The following is a 12,881-nucleotide window of genomic DNA, read 5'->3' as shown; positions in this document are numbered from 1 at the left end:
AGCACCTCTTGGCTACCGGAATATTATTTCTTTTTGTATGAAAAATGTTCTTTAAAAAACATTATACACAAAATTATACGACCATTATAAATACTCGATATAAAGTCTTATTCTTCTTCTTTTTAATGTAGGTCTTGTGGCCTGTTTTTAAGAGGGATTAGCCTCCTGCGGTGTTGAATCAAGCGATGCGAATCGTCTACCTTGGGGTTAGTCGTGCAGTGCGATGTAGGGAAGTTTGGATGGTTTCATTTTCCTCACATGAGCATTGTATTGTATTATTCGTTGTCTTCCACACATAACGACGACTTGGATTTCGCTTACTGCGGTTAAATATCATGCTAAACAATACGAATGTAGTTGCCTTTATATCGTTTATAAGTCTATAGGTTTTGAAGTCTTAATTGATGGTAATTTACCAGAGAAATTTATGATTTTAAATGGATTAGAATAGGATAAATGAAATGAGGTCCTTCTTAACTATTCTTTTGAAATTTCATTAATCTTTTTACTCAGTAATGGACTTTTAGTTAAATGGCCATGCTTTTGAAATATTCAAAGATGACAAGCATATAAATATATGTTGGATAATTTCTTTAGCGGAATAAATAACCAAGATCTTTAATGTTGTGAAAATTGTGGTTAATTCATTACTCTCTGAAATGAAAATGGGATCAGACTCCACCCTTTCGGTGTTTTCTGCATTATGTTCTGGCGACTTTCGCATTACTAGAAGCTAAGGGTAGCCAAGCGAAATGTTCAACTAAAAAGAGGACAGAATCTTATATAATATTTAATGCAAGTGCACAGTATCGCTATTACACTAAGGTACGTGCCTTAATTAACACAATGCACCTTCCGCATGGTAACTACATAGTATCTAAGACATCGTTAGATGGAAAATTGTTATTTAATGTGGGTTTTAGCTTTTGGCAAAAGCTCTTTATACCGTTAAACACAAGCTTTTAAGTCATAATGAAATGTAACATTTAAAGTTAAGTACCAGCAAAGGTTTATTTTCATTCAATTAAAGATTTACTAAAAAACGTAAGTAAAAGAAAGTAGTTTAATTTATATCCTAAATATTTTTCGTATAATGAAGAATGCGAAGAATATAACAAGAAATAAAACAATATTTCATATTTTCACCTTTATCCGCACCCCAATGGTGCATAGGGCACTGCATTATATAAACAGAGTGTCAACTTGATCGTTGATACATTATATAAAGGAAAGGTGATCAGCCCTCCGTTTCAGGTACCAGTGCATGGTAATATTGAATAAAAATTAGAGTGAAAAAAGCGTCCGAGGAAGCAGTCCCTCATTTCGATATTGTTTGCCCTCTTATATACCTACCTTGTGTAGGAATTTTTTATTTTATTTCATAATTAAATAAATAAATAAATATTTATTAAATCATTTATCCAATATTTTCAAAGAAATAAGAGCTACATACTTTTAGTTTTGAGAACTGCATAAACATTAAAAAAACGATATGTGTATTCTGTTTATAGTACATATGTTATCGTATTATAGACTCTTTATGTAATTCGTTCCCATAGAGAACTTCAGAGGTACAATTTCAATTCTCTTGAAGCGGAATTCCTGCTGATATCTGTAAAGGATAACGGAAGTCGAAGTTCCAGCATTTATATCAAATGAAACCTTCCAACTACTTTATTATATTATATTATATATCGCGTACATATCGCTCACTCCTTTCAACAACGTCATATATAAAAAAAACTTGATTTTTCTAGAGATCGTTTTAAAGTTTAAGAATATAATAAAATGTATTCAAAATAAATCCAATTATTGAACTTTTTGCTGTGCAACAGATATTTTTAAGTAAAGCCTGAAAGTTTTGAAAGTATTTGAAAAATGTATAGTATATTTCAAAAAATAATTAAATAATACCCTTTCATCAAAATGCAAAAACAACACTTTCCACCCTGTAGCGGGTAAATATTAAATTAAAAATATGCCGCTTTTGCTGGGATATGGTACATTTTCTGGGCATTCCGAACTGCACAACTGAAAATTGACGATTTTTGATATAAGACGTTGTTGAAAGGAGTGAGCGATATGAGCATTCATTCGTATAAAAACGTACTGTTTGTTTTTAAATACAAAATTTATAGAACTTATAAAATTTGCGATGAACTCGTATATTACACCGGATACAGTGAATTCTTTTTCTCATTAACGAGAAGCTCTGTTCCATTTAACGTTTTAAACAGCCATCGTTGGTTCGAAGCATTCCAAGTTTCAGTTGCGGAGCTTTTTCACAGTGAATATAATATCGCAGTGTGTTAGTTAAACTTTTGCAATTTGTAATGGATGCCGCTCAAAGTTTGCGCTTTCATTCATTCACGGCTTCAGTGCTTTTGTAATGTGTGTTTTTATTTATGGAAGGTTAACTACATACGTCTATTTTGATGATGCTTTAAATTCGATATTAATTATTATGTTTCCCAGTGTGGATATCATTAACTCATTAGAAGGAAAGATAAAATAACATGGGATATATGTAATTTAATATTAATCCACGTAAATATTGTACAAAATAATTATAACGTGAATTAAAATTATCTTAATAATATCACAATGGCGGGAAAGAAAGCAGATATATTCTATTATAGGTAAATTATAATCTAAAATTTTAATTAGGCTTTGCTACGCTTACTCACCTTACTTCGCAATAAAGTACATAAGAGTATTGCTGGATAATTTGTTCTCTTATAATTATAATATATCTGATTTATTTGTATCTTTGTCTGATAAATTTAGAGGAGAATTTTTCGTGTATACGGTTATTACCGTGAATTTCAAATGGAATGTTAAAATTGGGTTTGCTAATGGACTTTTTTGTTGTTCGAAAAAGCTTTTATTAATTGATATATTGTAACAGATACCAAAAACGTTTAAAAACTTGAAACCCGTCAAACAGTGAAAGATACATATATTTGTATATATATATATATATATATATACATATATATATATATATATATATATATATATATATATATATATATATATATATATATATATATATATATACAATATATATATATATATATATATATATATATATATATATATATATATATATATATATATATATATATATATATATTTATATATACGTCCAACACTGCTTTGGATTGATGCATTGTTTTTTTTTTCAATTTCTTATACAAAAAAGTGGTTACCACGCTTCTATTTAGTAAATTAGTTAGTAAGATAAAAACTATTTATTTCAATGTATCTTAGTCGCGAAAAAAGCTTTTTTTATTTTTTTTTATTCAAAAGTTAATTTCTCTGTTGCTAATGAGTAAAGAGAATATATTAATAAAATTGTTATGATAAATATAGCCATATTATGGTATCGAAAATTTTGCAAAAAATTGCAACTTATATGCAAATATTGAAAAAGTAAACCGCAACTAGGTCGCTGATATAACCATTTGTATACTCGTTTCAGTCATAAATAAGAGTTCCAGAGATCTAAAGTACCACATTGCATTAACGTAGTGCATTTCAACGATACACTGGCAACACTTTTCGTATTTAACGGCAGCGTAGACTTTATTAACGCTTTGGGTTTTTGTTAAAAGTTTTGTGGTATACCTACTCTGTTTCGTTATAGAGGTATAGAACATACAGTCATGGACACCAACATCATGATATAGAGTCAGAAACATAGATAGTTATATATATTAAGAATATAATTATACAACAGATCTCTAGCTGACAAAGTATGGACTGAGAGGATTCCATAACAGAGACAAAGCATTGTTCATTTTCCTTATTGAATTCTCTTCATATACCAATATTTCAGATGACTTCGCATACCTTAAATTGTATTATAGTCTACTATACAAACTGGTCAGACTGACTAGTCTGGATTTCTCAATATCGTATCGTACCTAACAACTTGACCCGTAAAATCGTTATTGATTTCGTATGAATTATACGTAGTGCAGTGGTTGAATCGTTTGGTTACCGTGACGAAGGTTCCAAGTTTGATTTTCAAAGCGAAAAATAGATATGATTTATCACCCTGGAAATTTTTAAGTGTTTTTCCGTCCTGTAGTAAAGGTATTTTTACCGTTTTTTTTTTGCAAAATGCTTCATGTCTTATTCATTTATTCATTTATTCCAAAATGTTAAAAAAAAAGCTACAGTAAAACTTTTATTTTTTTAAATTCAATGTAGGGTTCATTGATGTTGCCTTAATAAATGATCAAGTTAACACTACGTCAATCAGATGAGAAGCTCTATATAAATAATATCATATATAAAATCATATAAAATTATATATATATATATATATATATATATATATATATATATATATATATATATATATATATATATACTCGTATATATATAAATATATATATATATAAATATATATATATAAATATATATATATATATATATATATATATATATATATATATATATATATATATATATATATATATATATATATATATATATATATATATATATATATATATATATATATATATATATATATATATATATATATATATATATATATATATATATATATATATACATATATATATTTATATATATATATATATATATATATATATATATATATATATATATATATATATATATATATATATATATATATATATATATATATATATATATATATATATATATATATATATATATAAATATATAAATATATAAAAATACATAAATATACGAGTATATTCAATCTGATGTGTTTTTTAATCGTTATTTAATATCTTAATAAGTTAAACAATGAAGTTTTATTCTATTTTTGCAGTAATTGAAAAATAATTGTTTCTTTGGAATAAATTTTTCCGTACCAGAGGGAATATTAAGTTTTATTCACGACTTGGGATTTATTCGACTTCACCGTTTTCCAATTTGAAATTTCCTTTGAGTTTACAAAAAGGTTAGGGGGAAGCAAGATTTTATATATTCCCATAAGTGGGTAGCGGGTAGGTACTAGTCGAGTGGTATGTGTACGTAGGTTATATGTGGAAACTTTATTTTCTCCATATACCGTGAAATATAGTCTTATATAATTTATATTATACAGCAAAACTTTTCTTCTTGTAAAAAATAAGAAGGCAGGAATAAGAATAAAATATGATTTATATTCTCATTAATTTTAAATTCAACTTATTTCAATAATTATGTACCGGGGTGAATAAACTTATTATTTTTTTCATTTTTAACATGAATTTTACTTGGTTTATATAGTACTAATATTTCTTGAAAATTATTGTGACACGTATTTCGATACATTCAGTATCATTTAAAAACACCAAATATTGTTTTTTTTTTTGTTTTTTAAAAATAAAATAGAAATATTTGTTTTTTTATTATTCACACAAATATTTCAAGTTCATACTATTTTTGTGAGCCTAAGCGGTTCATTATTAGAAATAGGTATCAAATTGTGGTAGAGTGGATTCGAACCGAGAAACTCTTACTTAAGAGTCCGCGACACTAATCACGGGACCACAACCCGAGATTGATATTGATAATTATGCTGATGCATCGAAACATGTGTCGCAACAGATTTAAACAAGTAGTGGTATTTATCAAGTAATACATAAGTAAAAAATGGATAGATATTAATTACCACGTGACTGCTGAATTAATTATATAATTTTATTTTTTGTACAAATGGTTTTTCGAAAACAACGACGCATTGAAATAATTTAAACTAAATAATCTTTACACCAAAGGATTCATCAATAATTACTATATTATTAACTAAACATTTAATGAGGAATGAAATAAAACTATATTAAGTGGTATTACATGTGTTTAATTAAAAAATAATAATCAGCATGTCATTTCACAAAATAAATGCCGAATTAATAAATAATATAACCTTATTCATGCTTGTACAAGTTAGGGTGCGCAGCCTCGAGAGTCTTATCAAATGTTGCTTTTGTAATATTCCTACTTACTATTCCACCTTTATTTTCTTCCCCTTATAACAGTAATGTAATTCACCCTAGGCTCTTTCACTTAATTAATCTTTATCCAAAGCTTTATCCAATATCGCATATATATATATATATATATATATATATATATATATATATATATATATATATATATATATATATATATATATATATATATATATATATATATGTATATATATATATATGCATATATATATATATATATATATATATATATATATATATATATATATATATATATATATATATATATATATATATATATATATATATATACATAATTTAGTATATATTATTTCTTAATCTGAGAATCTTTACGGTAGAACTGATGTTCAAGTTGGCGCCGAATTGTTCAGACGCAGTGCCTTGTGCACCATTATTTTCGAATTGGGGTTAAAATTAATCACATGTTTTTAACCGTCAAAGTTGTCAGAATCGATATATCGACTCAGTAATACTTAACTGAGAGCGCGGCCGTCGATATACCGACTATGACGTCAGTGTATTTTTGCCGTCGGGCTCGGAGGTGTCGGAGATGTCGCAGTCTGTGAGTTTCTTATATTCCAAGTCCTCAATATTCAATTCAATATTCACAAATATATCAAAATTCACTTTATACAAACAATTTTTTTGTGAAAAATATAAGTATATTTTTTGTAAAACCCTATTTTTTGCCCTTACACTGTCTACTTCATTTTAAATGGACCATTTTCGTTTCTTTCCGACTGAGAACTATTGACCAGTGATTATAATTGTCAATATTCAATATGATATTCGTCAATATTCAATAGAATATTCGTCAGTATTCGTCAATTTTATAATATAATATTCCTCAATATTCGTCAATATTCAATATAATATTCGTCAATATTCGATATAGTATTTGTCAATATTCGATATAATATTCGTCAATACTCAATTTAATATTTAATATAATATTCACAAACATCGTAATTCACATTTTTTTGGAAAAACCTTTAATTTTCACACTGACACTAAATTTGAAATGGATCGTTTCTCTCATACTGGAAATTATTGGTCGGTGAATGCGATAGATTCTTGCAATCCTAAAAAAAATATTCGACTGTATTCAAATAACGATTAATTTTCTTAAACTCAACTCCGAATATAGAATATTTTCTATTTCAAGCCATTTCGGAAATTTGGTATTTTTTGTTTCAAAGGGTGCCTGCGGCTGCGTTTAAAAATAGCTCAAGTTAAGTGAAATAGCCCGAGTGTGAAAAATCGCGCCAAGGGATATAACTAAATCAGCATGTGATCAGGCTGTATGAGAATTATAGTCTAAATAAATTATTCCCAATATAAACGACATTGCCTCGGGTTACCAGCGTTAAGTGGGTAATAATAAATTTCCTCAAAATTTTCCTAAGCGTTCCCCCTTTTTTAAAGATCAAAATCGTGTATTGCGACGAAATGTAAGACGAAGACAGTTTTTTTATTAATTTAATAATATTATAATTTTTTTACATCTTCTTCTGTGCATGTCATGTCAGGTCCATTTCCGAAATGACACGCACAAAGAGTAATTGTCCTTGTCTTGAGGCAGCTCTAAACATTGACGGACCTGATCCCCATCTAATCTCGTTTATTCCGGAGTCAGGAGATCAATCTTCTACCTACACTTCTTCAATCGTCTATTTCACCTTTTATGATTAGGTGCAATAGTTCGTACTTCAAAATTTGGGGTTCAAAAGGGTAGATGGAGTATGCTTTGCTGGGAAGTATACTTCTTTAAAATAATCTCTGAATGTTTTTTAATAGTTTTAAAACATAAATGTGGAATTGCTTAAGTGGTTTTTTTTAACATAACTATTTTTGTAAATGTAATATAATGTTTATTATTGTTAATGTAACTATTGTTTATTATTTAATTTGTTTTATGTAAAGCTGTATGCAATTCCCGAACAAATAAAAAAAAACGTAATTTACTTTGTTGCAATGATGTTAGCAATACCATTACCAAATTCAAATCTCTAGCGTCCTCGAGCGGTCTTCTGGGCTTCGCGAACCCTAGGCAATGTGACTACTGATATCAGTTCTATAGCAAATAAAGAGAGGGTGAATGGCGATTTTCCAGCGCCATAAAACTGGAAACACCCAGCTAAGGAAAGGTAACCCCGACAGAAATTCCTCCAGAGAATGCAAGGGGAAATGGATACATCACCCCAAAACATCACTTTTTTTACTAGATTAGGTTACATTTTGAGTGTGTCCAAATACTTGTTCACAAAATCAGGATTATCTCCAATTACAGGAGTTACTTTCATATTATTTTTAAACACTGTCAAAAAATCAAAAAAATAATACAAAAGTAACTCCTGTAATTGGAGATAATCCAGATTTTGTATACAAGTATTTAGACACACTCAAAATGTTGTAAATAAATTATGTGGTCAAATTATAAGCTTAAATAATAAAAATGAAAATGATATTTTCTGGCGTTTCTCATTTGTGTGATTATAATCCAGGATTCGGACCTCACACCCTAATGAAAGAGTTTCTGCTCAATAAAAAGCTTCTTTTCATCTCACCAATAGATGTCTCTAGTGAAGTTCTGGTGATTCAAGAATAATAAATTGGTTCATATATATATGGTATATCTTCCAAGAATTTGAGTAGTGTGATTGTCAATAATGGGTAGAATTGGTGAATGTTACACGTGTGTAAAGTGATCACTCAAACCAGCCTATGACGGTCATCAGCGCCGTAAATGCCCACTTCCATATTCTTCTTCATCTTTGATGAGATGTCGAAAAATAAGATTAGATTATTTTTTATCAATGTATTTTTTCCCCTTTACTCCTTTAAACTGTAAATGTGAAATAAAATAATATACAGAAGGGTACATATATAAAGTGATTACTTAAGCCAACCGATGATAGATCGTAAGCTGTCCAAAGACTTCAGTATTCCCTTTCGTTCCTGTGAGAAGTCTACAATAAATCTTAATAAAATAAAAAACTTCTGAAATTTCGAATCCATGACATTTTTTTTTACGAATATCGAATATACAATATACGAGTACAGTTGAAGGTTGTGTAACACTTCAATAGATTTTCTAAATGAAGTTTGATGTGAGGAATACGTTTGGAAGCCTTAAAAAGAATTCCCGATTCAGAATCTCTGGCGTTTTCAATGGAAAAATATCATTACATTTATCAAGTAAATGGGGAAATCGTGTATATCATTTCCATGGGATCAGGAAAATGTAATAGATCTACCACCTACAACGCCACAGTATTGTAAAAGCATAATTTGATCAGACCAAAAATGATTAGATTTATTATTTACATGGAATTTTTTGCTCATGGGATTACACAATCTTGTAGTAGTCCGGGTATGTAACTCCGAGTGTAATAGCTGCTGCTGCTACTGTTTTTTCATTACCCAATATTTCACCCTTATTTATTTCTTATAAATCAATAATAACTTTTACTCTCAGCTCCTTCATTTACGTTGTCTGTATCTCATCAAATTCATTCTACTCGTTAATCTAAGGGTGGTGACTGACCAGAGCCATTTCGTTACGATGTTACGATGCGAGCATTCGTATAGTCAGTACAGCGAGCCGAGCGCTCCATCCATGGTCTCGGATGCTCGGTGATGCTCGCCGCGAGCGATGTTACGACGAAATGCTCCGGTCAGTTACCACCCTAAGAGTAGGTCTGACTAAGCAACGTTTAAAAATGCAATGCAATATTTTTAAATTATTTAAAATACATTTCCACGGAAAAAAGAAACATTTACGAATTTTAAAATAGTTCTACTTTTTCTTACTTCTAATCTTTATTCTCAATCAGTGGTGCATAGGGCTCCACATCGTAAAGAAGCGGTGTTATCAGTGAAAAGTGATCAGCTATGCGCTTCAGATGCGAGTATGCAGTGAACAATCACTCTTATTTATTTTAGTCCCCATGGGAATCGAACCAGTGCCTTCAATAATGATATCTAAACGCGCTGTTTAGATATCAATGTTTTATATAAATATGTTTGTAGTGCAGTCAACGTATAATATTTTCTGTGATTATATTTGAATTAGAGCTTATACTGAGCATACACCCCGTAGTAAGCGTTTCCGGTACAATTTTTAATATAAAGCACTTCAAAGAGAGCAAGGAAGGTTCTTGTGATACCATGTAAAGGAAATAAAGCTTATATTTGTACTGCGATGTACAGAATCAGTGTTTACTTTATGCAACATAAATGATTTTTTGTTTGTTTTAGTTTAAGACATTTGTAATATAATATTTATGTTGAATTTATATTTATATCTTTGAACATTTATTTATAGCTTTAAAAAAAAAATTGTACCAAAATATGCAAAACTACTGTCGTAAAAGTTCACACGGAAACGTTTTACATCGTAAATAACAATATCTTTTCGCACACTACGCATTCAGACATTTTGTCATTTATATTCAGTTTTACTTTTATTCTTATGTTGTGTTATACGTTACAAGTTTAAAATAGTAAAAAATATAACATTAGACTCGTGTTGCTTTGGCAAAACAAAGATACGAGTTTATCAAGTCGCCATCTTGATTTTTCTCTGTAGCGCTCTGTTTTATCGACGGAACACTTTTATAAAAAAAACTGTTTACGTTATTATAGGTGTCTCGATTTAAGACAAAACATCAATCGTTTTCATTACAAAAGAAGATGGAAATCTGAGCATCCTAGGGATCACGACCTGGCATTAGGCTGGATTAAGTGATCACTTTATACATTTTGGTAACGTTCACCATTCTGTCCATTATTGAACATCCATTTTGCATTTTTAAAAATAATGTATATCGTTGTCATACAGGAGAAAGTGACCAAGTGCATTGTTTTACAAAAACGTGATTTTTGACTATTTGATATCTTACTAGCTTAATATTGCCCTGAAAAAATCCCAAAGGATTTAAAACTTAATATAAGATATAAGAAGTATAATATATTGACTAGTTTAAAATGACTAACTGCATTGGTGTTTATTTTCTTGCCAAGCAATAGTGACTTAAATGGCCCTCCTGAACATTTTACGTTTTTGTAATTGGTCACTTTCTCCTGTACGACTACGATATATGCACTCTTGTTTCACGTAAGTTAGTTATAATTTTCATAGATTTGATGTTTTGGCTGATGTTGGCGTTCTCAGTTGAGAATTTATGAAGTATATAGCTTTCTCTAATTGAATCCTTCGTTTCAAGGGTGAATAATCCAGTGTCTGATAAAAATCAATATTAATAATGTGTCTTATGTTTGAAAATCCATTATAATTAATTAAGGATTGATTTGTTTTTATTACTAAAGCTAATAGAATTATAATTATTGGAGGCGCTCCCCTCTTTTCATATTCAAATCACTACAAACGTATGCTTAGTATATATGAACAGATGTGTTCTTATATACTTGTATGTACAGATTGTGTGGTCAAATCACGTCTTTTACTTTTTAATTATATCGTTCAAAAAGTGATGGAAAAGCAGTCCAAAATTATGAATTCTTTACTCCTCTAAATAAAGCATTTCAATACGGATCATTTTGTAAAGATTCAAATGAAAGTCATTCAAATAGACTTTTTGATTATATCAAAAACTTTTTCTCATTACTTTAAACGCGTGACATCCTCATTGTTGTTATTTCCTCTCTTCATCAAAAACCTCCTCCCGGTCTTATTTCTCCCATTCCCAGATGAAATTGTTTTATTTTTATTTTTACGTATTTTACAAATGTTGATTAAATGGAATACACGGGTGTAATAATATTGTTGATATTTATAGCATTTATTTTCTGGTCAGTCAATTATACAAAATGTTAGTGATGTTAGTATATAACCTTTCATCGAGACTTTGTCTACCGGTTTTGAGACGTACCCGGTTCTTCGTCAGGACAATCACACTAGCATCAAACTAAACAGGACGACACTACTATAGCACTTCAAAAAAGGAACCAGTATTTTGGATAAAAAAGGTGGCTCAGATAATTCCTGCATTTTTAAGATAATTGTTTGAAATGCCTGATCACTCCTATTCTCTTACGGTTCTGAGTCATGGTACCTCATAAGGGCCTAGAGCATCCGGATACTCAGCTATGAGAGCAGATGCCTGCGAAATATTTAAGATGTTCGGTCGTTTAACTTCATAAGGAATGAGGAAATACGGCGTAGGACGCAGCAACACATGGACGCAACTGTCACCAAGAAAAGGTGATTCAGTTGGCTAGGCCATTTACTTCGCATGCCTTAATCAAGGGTCTTAATCTACCTTCCAGGAGCAGGCTCTGAGAACAAAAAGGCACAGTCCTATCTAAAGTAGTAGAAGAAGAGAAGGAAGTAGCTTTAACTAGCTTTTCTCTTTTATAAGGCACTAGTTTTCTCAGTCACGAGTAGTTACCCTTAGAAAGAAGCAAATACACTAGGTTGCCCGCACTGATAGGTTTATCATCAGGTTGTTAGCCCTGCATACACAAGGCAGAAAAGTCCATGAAAAATTATATTCTTTCAGCAATTCTCGTCTGAACTTGACATGGGAGGATGCAAGGGAGTTGACACAAAATGCCGAACTCTCTTCTAGTGGAACGGAAGGTCTGCTGATGACAGTCAACAGTCCGCCTTCTCCTGAGGAGTTTTACGTGGTTTCCTCCCAGCAATGAGCAAATGCTGAGAAGTTCCTGATTGGCCCACACTAGATTATCCCTCCTGTTCCCAACACAGATTCAAATAAAAACATATTTAATTTATTTATTGTAACTGCAGACAGTTAGTAGAATTCCATATTGAATTGTTGGGTAATATATCCAAAATAAAACAAGGTTTGTTGGATTGAATTCTACATTTATTTATGTTGATTAAAAATTAAA

At 29.8% G+C, this 12,881-nt stretch overlaps 1 protein-coding gene across 3 annotated transcripts in view; it reads right to left on the bottom strand.

The window, feature by feature from the left end:
* LOC148302219 (uncharacterized) overlaps positions 1–12,881 on the bottom strand; it is a 53,248-nt gene that overhangs the window by 28,222 nt on the left and 12,145 nt on the right. The gene's annotated exons all lie outside the window — the stretch shown is intronic.

The sequence above is a fragment of the Brachycentrus maculatus genome, unplaced genomic scaffold (genome assembly GCF_059751285.1).
Source record: "Brachycentrus maculatus isolate JH-2025_06_01 unplaced genomic scaffold, ASM5975128v1 h1tg000472l, whole genome shotgun sequence".
NCBI lineage: Eukaryota > Metazoa > Arthropoda > Insecta > Trichoptera > Brachycentridae > Brachycentrus > Brachycentrus maculatus.
Note: the sequence above shows the minus strand (reverse complement) of the source record. Positions and strands in the feature narration are given on the sequence as shown.